General features: G+C 41.8%; 1 pseudogene across 1 annotated transcript; it reads left to right on the top strand.

Annotated features, from left to right (window-relative positions):
- The first annotated feature begins 993 nt into the window (after positions 1–993).
- Positions 994–13150, top strand: LOC309842500 (alcohol dehydrogenase class-3 pseudogene; annotated as a pseudogene). The gene is made up of 2 exons: positions 994–1086; positions 12065–13150. The product of its transcript is annotated as an alcohol dehydrogenase class-3 pseudogene (transcript).
- Positions 13151–15233: the final 2083 nt, after the last annotated feature.

Below are 15233 nucleotides of genomic sequence, written 5' to 3'. Positions count from 1 at the left end.
CTCTGCCTTCGGCTCAGGTCATGATCTCAGGGGCCTGGGATCGAGCCCCACATCGGGCTCTCTGCTCGGCAGGGAGCCTGCTTCCTCCTCTCTCTCTCTCTCTCTCTCTCTCTCTCTCTGCCTGCTTGTGATCTCTCTCTGTCAAAAAAAAAAAGAATGGTTCCCAGGAGAAAAGGGAAGAGGCTGTTCCTAGTATTCGTGATGTGTGGCAGTGAATGCCGGGGGACTGCGGGGAGGTCAGGAATCGTGTGGCATTTCCAAAGAAGATGAATAGAATTTGGTGGTTAGTCGGATACAAGGATCCGGGAGGCGTCGAGGACAAGTTGAGCACTGAGAATCTTGCAGAACATCCCATGGAGTTTTCTAAGGACTATTCAGGCAGAGTCACACAGCTAAAGATACGGATTAGTGAGTCATTCAGTTTATTAGTGGTAATTGAAGCCTATGGGAATGGATGGCTCGGGTAAAACAACCCAACAGAGCCTTAGAGAACACCAGCATGTAAGTAATCAGCAGGAGAGAAGTAGCTCATAAAAATAAAGATAAAGACTGGTAAAACAGGTAGGCAGGTAATTAACGTAAAAAATACAAAGTAATAAATACCATTAAAAAAATACAAACAAAGTAATGTGGGAGTTGAGAGGAGGATTATGACTTCATCTTTCTGAGTCTCTGTTAAATCACCTGTAAAATTAGGTTGGACTAAGTGGTCCCTGAAGTCTCTTTTGTCTCTAAACCTCTGAATCTATTCAATGTCTAATCATATGCCCACTAATGTGGTAGATGCTATGGGAAGATACAAGGCATAATCCTTGCTGCGGAGGAGCTTTCACTTTGTTGGGGATCCTACTCCCCCAACATACCAAAAACCACTGGAGAAAGAGAAAGGGGGGGATTTGTGGCATACCCTCTGGGCTGCAAATCTGGAGAAGGAAGAGAATACCATGACCTGTGTATGGAAGCTTACTAGATTTAGGTAGAGAAGGGAAGAGCATGGGCAGGAATAAAGAAGTGAGTCCATTGACTTCACTGAACTTGAAGATCGCTACTGGGAACATGTGGGAAGTAGAACTTTCGATGGCTAGGGTAAGGCAGATTAGGGTGGTTCTTCTAAACCGGAGAATGGGATTAGAATTGAATAGATGCAAGTTGCAAGCTACTGTAGTTTCTTGGGCAGGGCTGTAACATACTTAAGGCACAGGATGTAGCTAATTCGATCTCAGCTGTTTTCATGCAGGAAATGTCTACCATTATTACACTTCCTTTTTTTTTTTTTTTAAGATTTTATTTATTTATTTGACAGAGATCGTAAGTAGGCAGAGAGGCAGGCAGAGAGAGAGGGGAAGCAGGTTCCCCGCTGAGCAGAGAACCCGATGTGGGGCTCTATCCCAGGATCCTGAGATCATGACCTGAGCCGAAGGCAGAGGCTTAAACCACTGAGCCACCCAGGCACTCCCCATTATTACACTTCTTACCATGGCCCATCTTGTACTGTAGTGGGTGCTGGTCTGTGAGGCCCAGGTCAGCCCCCCTTGGTCTGAAGCTCAGCTTCTGGGACAGTGGACAGCTGGCAACTCTCAGCCAAGGCTCCTCTCTGGAACTTGCCCTTGGCTAAAGAGAACCACCTGTCTGATGGCAGGCCACCTCACCAGGAGCAACCCACACATAGTAACTGGTTGACGGGGTTTACCAAGGCCCATCTAACTCCGCCAAGTGCAAAAAGACTCAAAAGTGTCATCTGCGCCGCCTTATAATTAAGGGGGGAGGGGATTTGTGGCATACCCTGTGGGCTGCAAATCTGGAGGGATTAACTGAGGCTTTGGTGGCAATATCACAGTTCAACTCTTGCCTAAACCTTCTTCCTTCAGTCTCCCATAGGTGCTGATGCCAAGGACACTTCCTGATAAACTTCCTGCATGCAAATTTCCATCTCAGATTTTTCTCCTGGGAACTGAACTGCAACACATGGGATAATTAATTATACTTTCACATAACTTGTCATCTAGGCTGCTGAACGATTTAAGTGCAAAAAATTTTTGTAAACCCAGATTTTGGTTTGAGCAGTTTTCCTTGACAACTTTGACACTTTAGTTTAGAATACCAAGGTCTTCCTCTTGTAAAACCTGTGATATCTAAGATCACATATCCATTTGGCAAAATATACATCAGTGCAGTTTTTGAGAAAAGTACAGCCACAAACAGCTAAGCGTAAATAATGAATACTGATCAAAATGAAATGAGTTAGGGGACAGTTGGCAGGATATACTCTTGCCTAGTGGAACACATTGCTGGGTGCCTTGTAGAGTAATACACCCGGAGGTCACAGGTATTGTGCAGAAGTGGTCAGTCCACAGCTGGAAATTTTACAAAGTCCTGTTTCAGATCACAAAGAAACCGTGACACCGTTTGATTTTTTTAAGTTGTTGCAGTCCAAAATATCTTGTACTTAGCAACACTTTTTTAAAAAACATCACCGACCATTATACTACCAGACGTCTCTCAGTTAAGCACATGGCTCTCCCTCAGTTTATAAGCACCATGAACAAAGTTTAGAAATTCAAAAGTTGGAATAAAAATGGGCAACAAAACATTGTCATTCTAAAATTGGTGGTAAAGGGCACCTGGGTGGCTCAGTTGGTTAAGTGGCTGCCTTTGGCTCAGGTCATGATCCCAGGGTCCTAGGATCAAGCCCCACATCAGGCTCCTTGCTCAGTGGAAAGCCTGCTTCTCCTTCTCCTACTCTCCCTGCTTATGTTCCCTCTCTCAATGTCTTGGTCTCTCTGTCAAATAAAAAAATAAAATCTAAAATAAAATAAAATAAAATTTAATTAAATTGGTGGTAAAGTGGTTAGCATCGTTAGAAGGGTTGCCTCAAAGTGTCCAAAGCATAGAGTACCTGTGCAAAATATCTTGCTAAGGCAATGACTGGTCTGGCAGCTTTTGAGGGAAGTTATTGCTGATGACCTATGTTACTTTTTTGTCCTTATGATGCCTTGTCTTTTTTTTTTTTCTTAAAGATTTTATTTATTTATGTGTGTGAGAGAGAGAGTGAGCACAAGCCAGGGGAACAGCAGGCAGAGGGAGAAACAGGCTCCCTGCTGAGCAAGGAGCCCCATGCAGGATACGATCCCAGGACCCTGGGATCATGGCCTGAGTGGAAGGCAGACGCCCAACCGACTGAGCTGCCCAGGTGCCCCTAAAGCCTTGTCTTTCAAATGTCCTTTCCTTCACGAGATTAGATTTCCTTCATGAACCTTAGAAACAAGTAACATTCAGTGCCCACTAAAAGGTTTTAGCCTTGAAACAGATGGGCTTACATTGTACTCTTTATTAACAAATACAAATTCTGTAAAGTGAAATGTATTGAAAATGCAGGGTCTGCAATTTATATATTGCCAAAGAATAAATTATATCCTGTGCTATCATTGTGTGTTCAGGAATAATGAATACTAGGAGAAAGTAGCAAAGTAGTAATTATACCAATTACAATTGATTAGTTGGTATTAACATAAAAAGACACACTCATTTTATTATTCTCTCTTATGCCACAAGAAGGCATTGATGCATTAAGATATATGGTTCCAGGGGTGCCTGGGTGGCTCAGTCAATTTGGTGTCTGGACTCTTGACTTTGGCTCCGGTTGTGATTTCAGGGTCATGAGATCAAGCCCTGTGCTGGGCTCCACAACCAGCACAAGTCTGCTTGAGTTTCTCTCTCTCCTTCCTCTACACCCTGCCCCCATACACCGTGGATGTACCTGTGCTCTCTCTCAAATAAATAAATCTTTAAAAAAAAAAAAAAAGGTATCTGGTCACTCTTTCAAATTCCTTTATTTTATTTATTTATTTATTTATTTATTTTTAAGATTTTAAGTAATCTCTATACCCAATCTTTCACAGCCAGCAGGGTGTGGAAGAAAGCAGTTATACCTGATTCGAGGGTTTCGGTGTGAATCACGGCCTGGGGAGGATGGACCTGCCTATTATACCCAACAGGGGCTCAAACTTACAGCTCTGAGATCAAGAGTCACGTGCTCCACAGACTGAGCCAGCCAGGCACCCCTAAAATTCCTTTTTATAAATATTAAATTCAGCAAATTTAGAAGAGTACCAGGAATTTGTATTGTTGCCCTTGATGAAAATTTCTTTTAGTTACGCTACAATTTTCATTGTTTTTATGCTTCTCTGGTTTCTAATTTTCTAATCTGTTTTTTGTATGCTATTGTAATACATTCACTGCATTTTTTGCATCTATCTACAGAACAAAATAATGCAAAAGCGCTATAATAAATGGAGTATATCAAGTTATGCTATTGTTTATTTTTTGTTAAGAAATTGAGGTTAATGGTGGCAAATTAATAGCTATTTTAGATATAGAAGAACTCTCTTTCCTTGCAGATCTTCAGTGTGAATCTGACAGTCTAGGAAGACAAACTGATCATCTTTTATTTTTCTGGTGAGTTGGGCACCCTTTATATTTCAAACAAAGAAAGCAAAGTCTTTGTGAAATTAAATTTAACCTTTGGAAAAAAACAGAAGTATTCTTTAGTACATAAAACATTAGCATAAATTATCTCCATTTTCTCAAGTCATGGAGTAGAGAGCAAGTATTATGCATTGCTGCCTGAACAATTTATTTAACTTTTTTTTTTTGTTAGAGAGAGAGAGAGATAGAGAGCGCACACAGGCAGGCAGAGTGGTAGGCAGAGGCAGAGGGAGAAGCAGGCTCCCCGCTGAACAAGGAGCCCAATGTAGGACTCGATCCCTGGATGCTGGAATGATGACCTGAGCTGAAGGCAGCCGCTTAACCAACTGAGCCACCCAGGCGTCCCAATTTATTTAACTTTTTGATGACCTTGTGCCCTCTATGGTCAAACAAGAACACTATAAGAAATAGGCAGTTTTTTTTCAAAAGTAGGAGAGAGGAGTGCCTGTGTGGCTCAGTTGTTTAAGCGTCTGCCTTCAGCTCAGGTTATGATCCCAGGGTCCTGGGAGGGAGCCCTGCATTGGGCTCCCTACTTGGCAGGGAGTCTTCTTCTCCCCCTCCCCCACCCCCCAGCTCCTGCATGCTCTCAAATAAATAAATAAATAAATAAATAATCTATTTTAAAAAGTAGGAGAGAATAACAGTGTGAATTGAAGGGAAGACGTTCAAACTTAGTAAAAAGCACAAGACATAAAATAAGGCAAAGGACATTTAAGTGTGGTGAAGTAGATGCTCTTTGGGCCATTTTTAGTGAGTGGTTAAAATTTAATTACAATCATCAGCAAAAGCCCAACATATAGTCACTGACAGGATTCAGTTTAAGAAAGCTACTTTCTAAGCTGTACATACATCTTTCCTTTTTACAAGAGTTTAATTGCATAGTAGAAGATAGAAATAGAGAGGTAAGGTGAAGTTGAGCTTTTAACTGTCCTAATTATGTAATCTTAAACTCCATTTTCAAGTAATTTACTTGACCAACAATTTTCAAGACCGGGAGAAAGAAAATTATAGAAAGGTATTAACACCTCTCCTTCTCCTACTGTATTTAAAGCATTCTCTTCACTTACTGAAATATAATGGGACATTTGGGGTAACTTCCATTTCATTTCTAAGTTCTGTATAATGAGATTATGTTTTCATGTGAACAAAATTTCATTATTACAAGATGTTAATGTCCATTTTGCTTTTTTTTAAGTAGCCTCCAAGCCCAATGTGGGGCTTGAACTCATAACCCCGAGATCAAAACCTAGACCTTAGATCAAGACTTGGATCCTTAACCAATTGAGCCACCCAAGTGCCCCTGTTAATATATAAGGCATTTCTAGGTGCACCTGGGTGGCTCAGTTATTAAGCAGCTGCCTTCAGCTCAGATCATGGTCCTAGGGTCCCGGGATTGAGACCCACGTCGGGCTCCCTGCTCAGCGGACAGCCTGCTTCTCCCTCTCCCTGTGCCTGCCATTCTGTCTATGTATGCTGTCTCTTTGTCAAATAAATAAGTAAAATCTAAAAAAAAAAAAAAAAGGGCATTTCTACCTATAGCAAATTGTATATAAACTAATATTACTAGTGTACTTTCTTTTTTTTTTTTAAAGATTTTATTTATTTATTTGACAGATATCACAAGTAGGCAGAGAGGCAAGCAGAGAGAGAGAGAGGAGGAAGCAGGCTCCCCGCGGCGCAGAGAGCCCAATGCGGGGCTCGATCCCAGGACCCTGGGATCATGACCTGAGCCGAAGGCAGAGGCTTTAACCCACTGAGCCACCCAGGCGCCCCACTAGTGTACTTTTCTTCAGTTGATTTGACATTCTCTTATAATTAATATTTTTTCTAAGATTTTATTTATTTATTCGGCAGAGAGACAGCTAGAGAAGGAACATAAGCAGGGAAGTGGGAGAGGGAGAAGCAGGTTTCCTGCTGAGCAGGGAGCCCAATGTGGGGCTCAATCTCAGGATCCTGGTATCATGACCTGAGCTAAAGGCAGATGTTTGTTTGTTTATTTATTTATTTATTTGACAGAGAAAGAGAGAGCACAAGTAGGCAGAGAGAGGGCAGGGGAAGCAGGCTCCCTGCTGAGCAGAAAGCCGGATGAGGGGCTTGATCCCAGGACCCTGAGATCATGACCTGAGCCAAAGGCAGAGACTTAACTCACTGAGCCACCCAGGCATCCCTATAATTAATATTTTTATGATGGTGCAAAATTAGCTTTGGAAAACTAAAGGTTTTTTTTCTGTGTGTGTTTTTTATGATTTTTATTTATTTATTTGACACAGAGAGATCATAAGTAGGCAGAGAAGCAGGCAGAGAGAGAGAGAGGAGGAAGCAGGCTCCCTGCCGAGCAGAGAGTCCAATGCAGGACTCAATCCCAGGACCCTGAGATCATGACCTGAGCCGAAGGCAGAGGCTTAACCCGCTGAGCCTCCTGGGCGCCTGGGAAACTAAAGTTTAACTGAAGGTAAGTCAAAATGTTGTAGTCAATATTAATCATTTTTAATATAAGTAAAGTCTCACTTTATTGTATATGAATTACTGTGTTGAATCCAAATCTCATTAAAATGGAAATTTACTGCTACTGAACATAGACAGACTATTTAATCATTTACATAAAATAAATACAAAGCACATTGTTCACATTATTATCAGCCCACTATCCTCCTTTTTCCTTGTCTATCTGCCATCCTTTCTTCTAATGTTAGCTCGACAGTAATTGATGGTATGATGTTAGATAAGTCATCACTATCCAGTTGTAAGATTTCTGGTTGGTGAATGTGGAAATTAAGGGCATGACTTGAAAGTTGCATATATCACTTCAGTCCCTATCTCACAGAACACAACCCAGTCACGTGGGGTATGCACATGATTGGATGAGAAACTGGGGGATGAGTGTTTGGCTAAGCAGCCATATGCCCAGCAAAGACTTCCATTATTATAGAAGGTGAGAGCGTATGTTCAAGGGACAAGTAGTAGGCACCCCTGGAGGGATAATCTTGAATCTTTATAATATGTTTTAAAAGACAGGTATTAGAGGGGCGCCTGGGTGGCTCAGAGGGTTAAGCCTCTGCCTTCGGCTCAGGTCATGATCTTGGGGTCCTGGGATCGAGCCCGGCATCGGGCTCTCTGCTCAGCGGGGAGTCTGCTCCCCCCCCCCCCGCCTCTCTCTGCCTACTTGTAATCTCTGTCAAATAAATAAATAAAATCTTAAAAAAAAATTAAAAAAATTAAATGACAGGTATTAGAAACTTCAGATCTCAACCTACTGTTAATAACAAATTACTTATCCCTCATCTCTCAACTTTTATGGCTATTTTCCAGCCTAAACTATATAATAGACCTCTAAAAACATCCCTATTCACCACTACTAAAATTATACCATAAAGCCATTACATATCTATTACATTCTTCTCTGTAAAGAAGAACATTATGGGGAGTAGATGGGTGAATTGCTCATCATGGTGGGCCTGCTTAATCAAAAGGGTTATCTTTTACCCTAGGGAGATTTAAAGTATACTTGATACATTATTTTTATCTAACTTCTTTCTCTCCTTCTTCTGGAGGAAGCACCAGCCCCATCTTACTTTGGGAAATTATCACTCGAATCTAGTCAACTTCCTACTGTAGTATTCTACCACCAAAACCACAGGTACATGACCCAAGCCTGGCTGATCACATGACCTCAATGACCTGGTCATACTTGGGTCCGAGGACCAAGCATGAAATCCAGACCAGATCAACTGGAACCCTTTTTGGAATTATACGTGCTGATAGACTTGTTTCTTCTGAGATTACTAAAGTGGGAGGATGGAAGTCTGGAGCTGCCTTGGCTTTGGCTCCTGTTATACAGAGGAAGCCTCTGTGTAGGAGGAGAGAATAAGGCCAGAAAAGGAAAAAAAGGAATGAAAAACAATTAGAATGACAAAGAACCCCTGGATTTAGTTGACCCAGCACCCAGCTCTGTCCTTAGCAGGTAAATGAAACAGTAAATGTCCTTTTATTGTTGAAGATATTAGCTTTCTGTCACTTGCAAATAGAGTTCCAATATGCAGCAATACATTCTAAAGATAGAGGAAGCAAAGAGGATCTAATGAAGCAAAGGTTAGTCGTCAGGGTAGAAAGCAAGGTTAAAATAAAAATATAAACATCCACTCACAAATAAGTTAAAAAGTGCCCCAGTAATCTGTATTATATTTTTCTTACTTATTTTCCATCCCCTTGGTATACAACAAAATTGTACTGAACTTGAATGAAATGTGGGGTTTCTCTCCGTGACTGTGTGCCCTACTGATATTAAAAACAGCACCCTCTGCATACCTGAGTGGCTCAGTCAGTAAGCATCTGCCTTTGGCTCAGGTCATGATCCTGGGGTCCTCCCTCTCCCTCTTCGGATCCCTCTGCTTGTACTTTCTGTCAAATAAAATATTTAAGCAAACAAACAAACTAAAAACAGTACCCTATGATATAGAGTGACTATCCTTGAGTGGTGGTTTCTGAATAATTTTCATTTTCTTCTTTCTTGCAGCGTTTTCCAAAATGCCTATAATAAACACATTTTTAACCATTTTAATAAAAGTTATTTAATTCATTTTTATTATTATATTAGTTTTCTGTTGATGCTAAAGCAAATTACCACAAACTTAGTGGCTTTAAAAAAACAAATATATATTTTATAGTTTTGGAGGTCACAAGTCTAAATTGGGATCTATAATGCTGAATTTCTTCAGGAGAACATTCTGGGCTGGTTTGTTTCCTTACCTTTCCAGTGTCATGAAACTGCCCACATTCCTTGGCTCATGGTCTCCTTCCTTCATCTTCAGAGCCAGCCATTCTTCCCTCTCTAACCTCCAACTTCCCTCCTTTAAGGACCCTTGTGATTACATCAGGCCACTCAGATTAATAATTTCCCCATCTCATGAACCTTAACTTTCTTTTAAAGATTTTATGTATTTATGTATTTATTTGACAGAGAGAGAGAGACAGTGAGAGAGGGAACACAGCAGGAAGATTGGGAGAGGGAGAAGGAGGCTCTCTGCTGAGCAGGTAGCCCAATGCAGGGCTCGATCCCAGGACCCTGGGATCATCATCTGAGTGTAAGGCAGATGCTTAACAACTGAGCCACCCAGGTGTCCCCAACTTTTTTTTTTTTTTTTAAGATTTTACTTATCCATTTGATTTAAGATTTTACTTACCCAGATTAATCCAGAATTATTTTCCTATCTCATGAACCTTAACTATTTTTTAAAGATTTATAATCTGGGACTCCCTTTCACCAATCTCTGTGGAAGTTTCCCATTACTGTTTTCCTTTTTTTTTCTTTTAATTTTTAAAAAAGATTTTATTTATTTATTTAAGAGTGAGAGCATGAGAGGGAAGGTCAGAGGGAGTAGACCCCCCAGCCCACGGAGCTGGGAGCCCGATGCAGGACTCAATCCTGAGACTCCAGGATCATGATCTCAGCTGAAGGCAGTCGCCCAACCAACTGAGCCACCCAGGCACCCTACCATTTCCCTTTGTTGGATCAGAAGAGCACACCCTCCAGCAGCTCCTTAAGAAAAGATACTCAGGGGGCGCCTGGGTGGCTCAGTGGGTTAAGCAGCTGCCTTCGGCTCAGGTCATGATCTCAGGGTTCTGGGATCGAGTCCCGCATCGGGCTCTCTGCTCAGCGGGGAGCCTGCTTCCTCCTCTCTCTCTGCCTGCCTCTCAGCCTACTTGTGATCTCTGCCTGTCAAATAAATAAATAAAACCTTAAAAAAAAAAAAGAAAAAAAGAAAAGATACTCAGGTAGTGTTTTTGAGATCTCACTTAACTGAAAATGTCATTATTCTATCCTCAACCTAATAATTTGACTATGTGTAGTCACAGGTTGGAAAATTTTCCTAAGAATTCCAAAGGCACTACTCCTTTGTCTTTTTAGCTTCCAGAGCTAATTTTGAGAAGCATGAAGATATAGAGATTCTAGATTTTTTTTTTCAAAGTTGTTGCTGTATTCTCTTCTTTTATTAGGAAATGTCTTCACAGTCTTTGTTTATATAAACAGTATTGAGAATGGACTACCGGTATCATCTTGAGGATGCCTGACATCACCCTCAGGTGCCTGCCTGGGCCCTTCTGGGTTCATGACAAGGAGCTCAAGAAAAAATACATCACCCTCCCTATCACCAGTATGGAGGATACCACAAACATTTTCCTAGTGAGCATTACTGATTCTTGATTATTGATATCTCCCCTAGATCTTTCATAATCTTCTTTTTGTCCTTGGTATTCTGACATTTCACAATAATATGCTCTGAAGTTTATTTTCATCTGTTGTGCTGGGACACTGGAATCTAGAAACTCATATCCTTCAGTTTTGGAAAATTCTGGATTATTGTGTTGATGATTTCCTCTTTCTTTTTTTTTTTTCTCTCTCTTCTCTTTTCTAATCTCAAAATATTTGGATATTGATCTTCTGAATTAATCCTTTTTCTTTTCTCTATATTCTATTTTTGCCTTTTTGGCCCCACTTTCTGGGACAGTTTGGCAATTTTTTAAAAAGATTTCATTTATTTGTCAGAGAGAGAGGAGCAAGCAGGGGGAGCAGCAGGCAGAGGCAGAGGGAGAAGTGGACTCCCCACTGAGCAATGAGCATGAAGATGAGGGACTCCATCTCAGGATCCTGAGATCATGACCTGAGTCAAAGGCAGACAATGAACCACTGAGCTACCCAGGCATCCCCAAATTTTTAATTCCTAGATTATATTGAATTTTAACTTCTGCTACCATCAACATTCCTAAGAGCTGTTTTGTTCTCTGGGTGTTCCTTAATAAAACAGCATCTTGTTTTTTTATCTTCTTCTCAGAGGATATATCTTTCCTTCTTTTCTTTTTTTTTAAGATTTTATTAATTTATTTGACAGACAGAGATCACAAGCAGACAGAAAGAGGCAGGCAGAAAGAGAGAGAGGAGGAAGCAGGCTCCCCGCTAAGCAGAGAGCCCGATGCAGGGCTCAATCCCAGGACCCTGGGAACATGACCCGAGTTAAAGGCAGAGGCTTTAACCCACTAAGCCACCCAGGCGCCCCTACATCTTTCTTTTTTAAGTAAACTCTACCCCCAATGTGAGGCTCGAACTCACAACCCCGAGATCAACAGTCACATGCTCTACCAACTGAGCCAGTCAGGTGCCCCGTCTGAGGATATATTTCTTTCTTTTTTTTTTTTTTTTTTTTTTTAAAGACTTTATTTATTTATTTGACAGACAGAGATCACAAGTAGGCAGAGAGGCAGGCAGAGAGAGGAGAAAGCAGGCTCCCTGCAGAGCAGAAAGCCCGATGCGGGGCTCGATCCCAGGACCCCGGGATCATGACCGGAGCCGAGGGCAGAGGCTTAACCCACTGAGCCACCCAGGCGCCCCTGAGGATATATTTCTTAACGAAAGTTTCCTCCTTGCACCATCTGTTTTCCTCATGGGGTTTCTTCTGTTTTTGTTCCTAGTCTTTCACGATAAAGATGCTCATTGGCTATGTCTGGTAATCCTCAATTGTCTGTTCGTAGTTAAGAATGGGATGTCCTCATGAGGCCCACCATATCTGCCTCTCACTGACCTGAGTCCAAGGACACGGCGAACCACGTTATCAAGTGCAAGGCTTCACCTGCCTGGGAGGCAGGAGAGCCTCTCTCTGTATGGGAGGTAGAGGTGGCATCTCAAAGGCTCGTGAAGTTCGAATTAAGATAATCACCACTGCAGTTTGCCACACCAATGGTTATAACCTGAGTGGAGCTGATCCCGAGGGGAGTTTTCCAATGATCTTGGGCCCTAAAGGTGCTAGAATCAAGGAAAGTGTTGTCAAAGGCTTTACTAAGTTGAAGGCCGATGATACGGTCATCCCACTTCATATCCCAGTGTGGAGAATGTAACTTTTGTCTAAACCCTAAAACAAACCTTTGCAGAAGGTAAGAGTTACTCAAGGGACAAGGACTAAAGCCAGATGGTACTAGCAGATTTACTTGCAAAGGAAAGACAATTCTACATTCCATGGGAACCAGCACATTTCCTGATACAGTTGTGGCTGACATCTCTGTTGCTAAAATTCATCCATTAGCACCTCTGGATAAAGTCTGCCTTCTGGGTTATGGCATTTCAACTGATCATGACGCCGCTGTGAACACTGACAGAGGGCAGTCTGGCTCCATTGGTGCCATCTTTGGCCTCGGAGGAGTTGGACTGGCAGCTCTCATGGGCTGTGCATCCTGGATCATTGGTGTGGACACTGATAAAGATGAATTCACAAGGGCCAAGGAGTTTGGAGCCTCTATTAACCCCAGGACTTCTGGAAACCCATCCAGGAAATGCTCAATGAAATGATGGGAGAGTGGCCCATTCCTTCAAGTGTGCTGGTTACGTGAAAGTCATGAGAGCCGTGCTCTAGGCCCACCACCAAGACCGGGGAGTCACCATGGTAGTCGGAGTAGCCGCTTCAGGGGAAGAAATCGCCACTCGCCCGTTTTAGCTGGTCACAGGCCACATGTGGAAAGGCACTGCCTTTGGAGAATGGAAGAGTATGCAAAGTGCCCCAAAGTTGGTGTCCAATAGATGCCCCAAAAGATTAAAGTTGATGAATTTATAGCTTGAAATCTGCCTTCTGAACAACTGAATGAAGCCTTTGAACTGATGCATGCGGGAAAGAGCATTTGAACTGTGGGAAAGCTTTAAATTCAGAGAAAACATCTCCATCCTTGTACCCAAGTCCTGTGGTCCAACTGGCACAGCCAGACAAGCAGAGAGAAGCTCTTCCAAGTTCATAGCCTCTTAGACCTTCTCTACTACCGCTTCTAGAGTTACCTATTCTAGGCAACAATATTTTGTGTATGATTCATAAATCTCTAATCGAGGACAAGGCTAACAGTCATAAATCTGTTTTTTGAACTCTCCTTCACATAAATAATTGCTCACTAATTAAGGAGTATTCTAAAATAATAAAATTCATTTCTGGAGGAAAAAAAAGGTGGGGAAGTAAAACACAGATTAGAAGCTCTGTGTGCTAGAGTGGAAGGGGTTGTTGAGCCTCACTGCTAAGTGACTTGGCTGAGTCATTTGTTGAAAAACTGTCATTTCAACAAACTTTAGGTTTTTTTCTCTTGGGCTCCAAAGACTTTCCAATTTCCTGTTGAGAGAGGGCAGAGAGTAGGGGATAGAGGGATGAACAGCCTCAGTCCTCCAGAATATCATTCGCGGAGTCTTTGTTTTCTACACAACTGTGGCCCTCAACTTTGTCACAGTGTATCTGTTTTAATTTGTCAATGTTGCCTTAGTAACATACCACACACTTGGGGGCTTAAAACAAGACATTTACCGATGTCTCACAGTTCTGGAGCCTAGACGTCTGAAGTCACAGTGTCAGCATGGCCATACTCTTTCAGAAGGCTCTTCTGGTGCTTGCCAGCAATCCTTGGCATTCCTCGGCTTGTAGACTTATCACCGCAATCTCTGACTTTACGTGATGATCCCTTGGTGTATCTTTCCGGTGCTTTCCGTGTGTGTGTGTGTGTGTGTGCATGCGCACGCACGCACGCGCGCGTGTGTGTGTCTTCCTCTCTTCTAAGGACAGCAGCCAGAATGGATTTAGGGCCCATGCTCTACATGGATATTTACTTTTTCTGTCCCATCTAATGATCTGAGGACTGAATCATTGGAAAGGAAATGGGAGGGATATTAAGACATGTCTAAGTTTAGAAAAAACAAGTATGTCCAAAAATTCTTCAACACTATCCCCAACAGATGGAATCTAATTCCTCTCCCTTGAATAATGGTTGGACTCACTGACTTGCTTCTAACAAATACAATGCATCAGAATTAAATAGGACTTCTAGGGCCAAGTCATAGAAGGTAATAGGCTTCTGCTGGACTCTCTGATGTATGCCTTTGGAGTCCTGAGTTGTCATGGAAGAAGTCTGGCTACCCTGAAGCCTCCATACCAGAGAAACAACAAAAACAGAGAGAGGTGCCCCAAAGATTCCTGAATGTCCCAGCACTCAGCTGTCTGAATCTTCCCAGCCCATGTGTCAGATACAAGTGAATAATCTATTGAGGGGAATCATAACTGTACAAGAAACCCTAAGTACTCTCTACCTCAGCCCAGTAAATCCTCAGAACTGTAAAAGATAACATAAATTCTTGTTATTGTTTTTTTTCATACCACTAAGTTTGGGATGGCAGTAATACTGGATTGGAACCAAATAGCAGAAAGGGAAAAGGAGTGGAGGGGTAAAGGAAGACAAAGTACGTATCTTTTGCAAAAATTAAAAAAAAAAAATAAGATTAAAGATAATGAGATTAAAATATCTCTTAAAGATTTTACTTTTAAGTCACCCTGAGATCAAGAGTCACATGCTCTACCAACTGAGCCAGCTAGACACCCCGGAGATTTTTCCAAACATGCCAGTGAACTTATGAGTGAGATTTCTTTCATACGGGCTAGGAAGCTCAATTTCTCTCGAAGTTGATAGGGAACAGTAACTACTTCACACTTACTTCTGCTCAATATTTTCCCTTGTAGGATGGTAACAGAAGAGACCTCAATCCACGCTGCATACTGTAAGATAAAACATTGTAAAAATCCAGTGTTTTGCTGCGTATGTTACATATCTTCAGGAAAAAAAAACCTGGTTATTTTATCTGGAGGGTCTTAAGTTAGGATGGTTTATGTTGTGATGGAAAATCCAACTGAAACTGACTTGTGAAAACAGGCAATTTATGGGCTCACAGATCAACCTAGTGA

This window comes from Mustela nivalis (genome assembly GCF_964662115.1).
Source record: "Mustela nivalis genome assembly, chromosome: 10".
NCBI lineage: Eukaryota > Metazoa > Chordata > Mammalia > Carnivora > Mustelidae > Mustela > Mustela nivalis.
The sequence above is the reverse complement of the archived record's forward strand: the minus strand, read 5'-3'. Positions and strand labels throughout refer to the sequence as shown.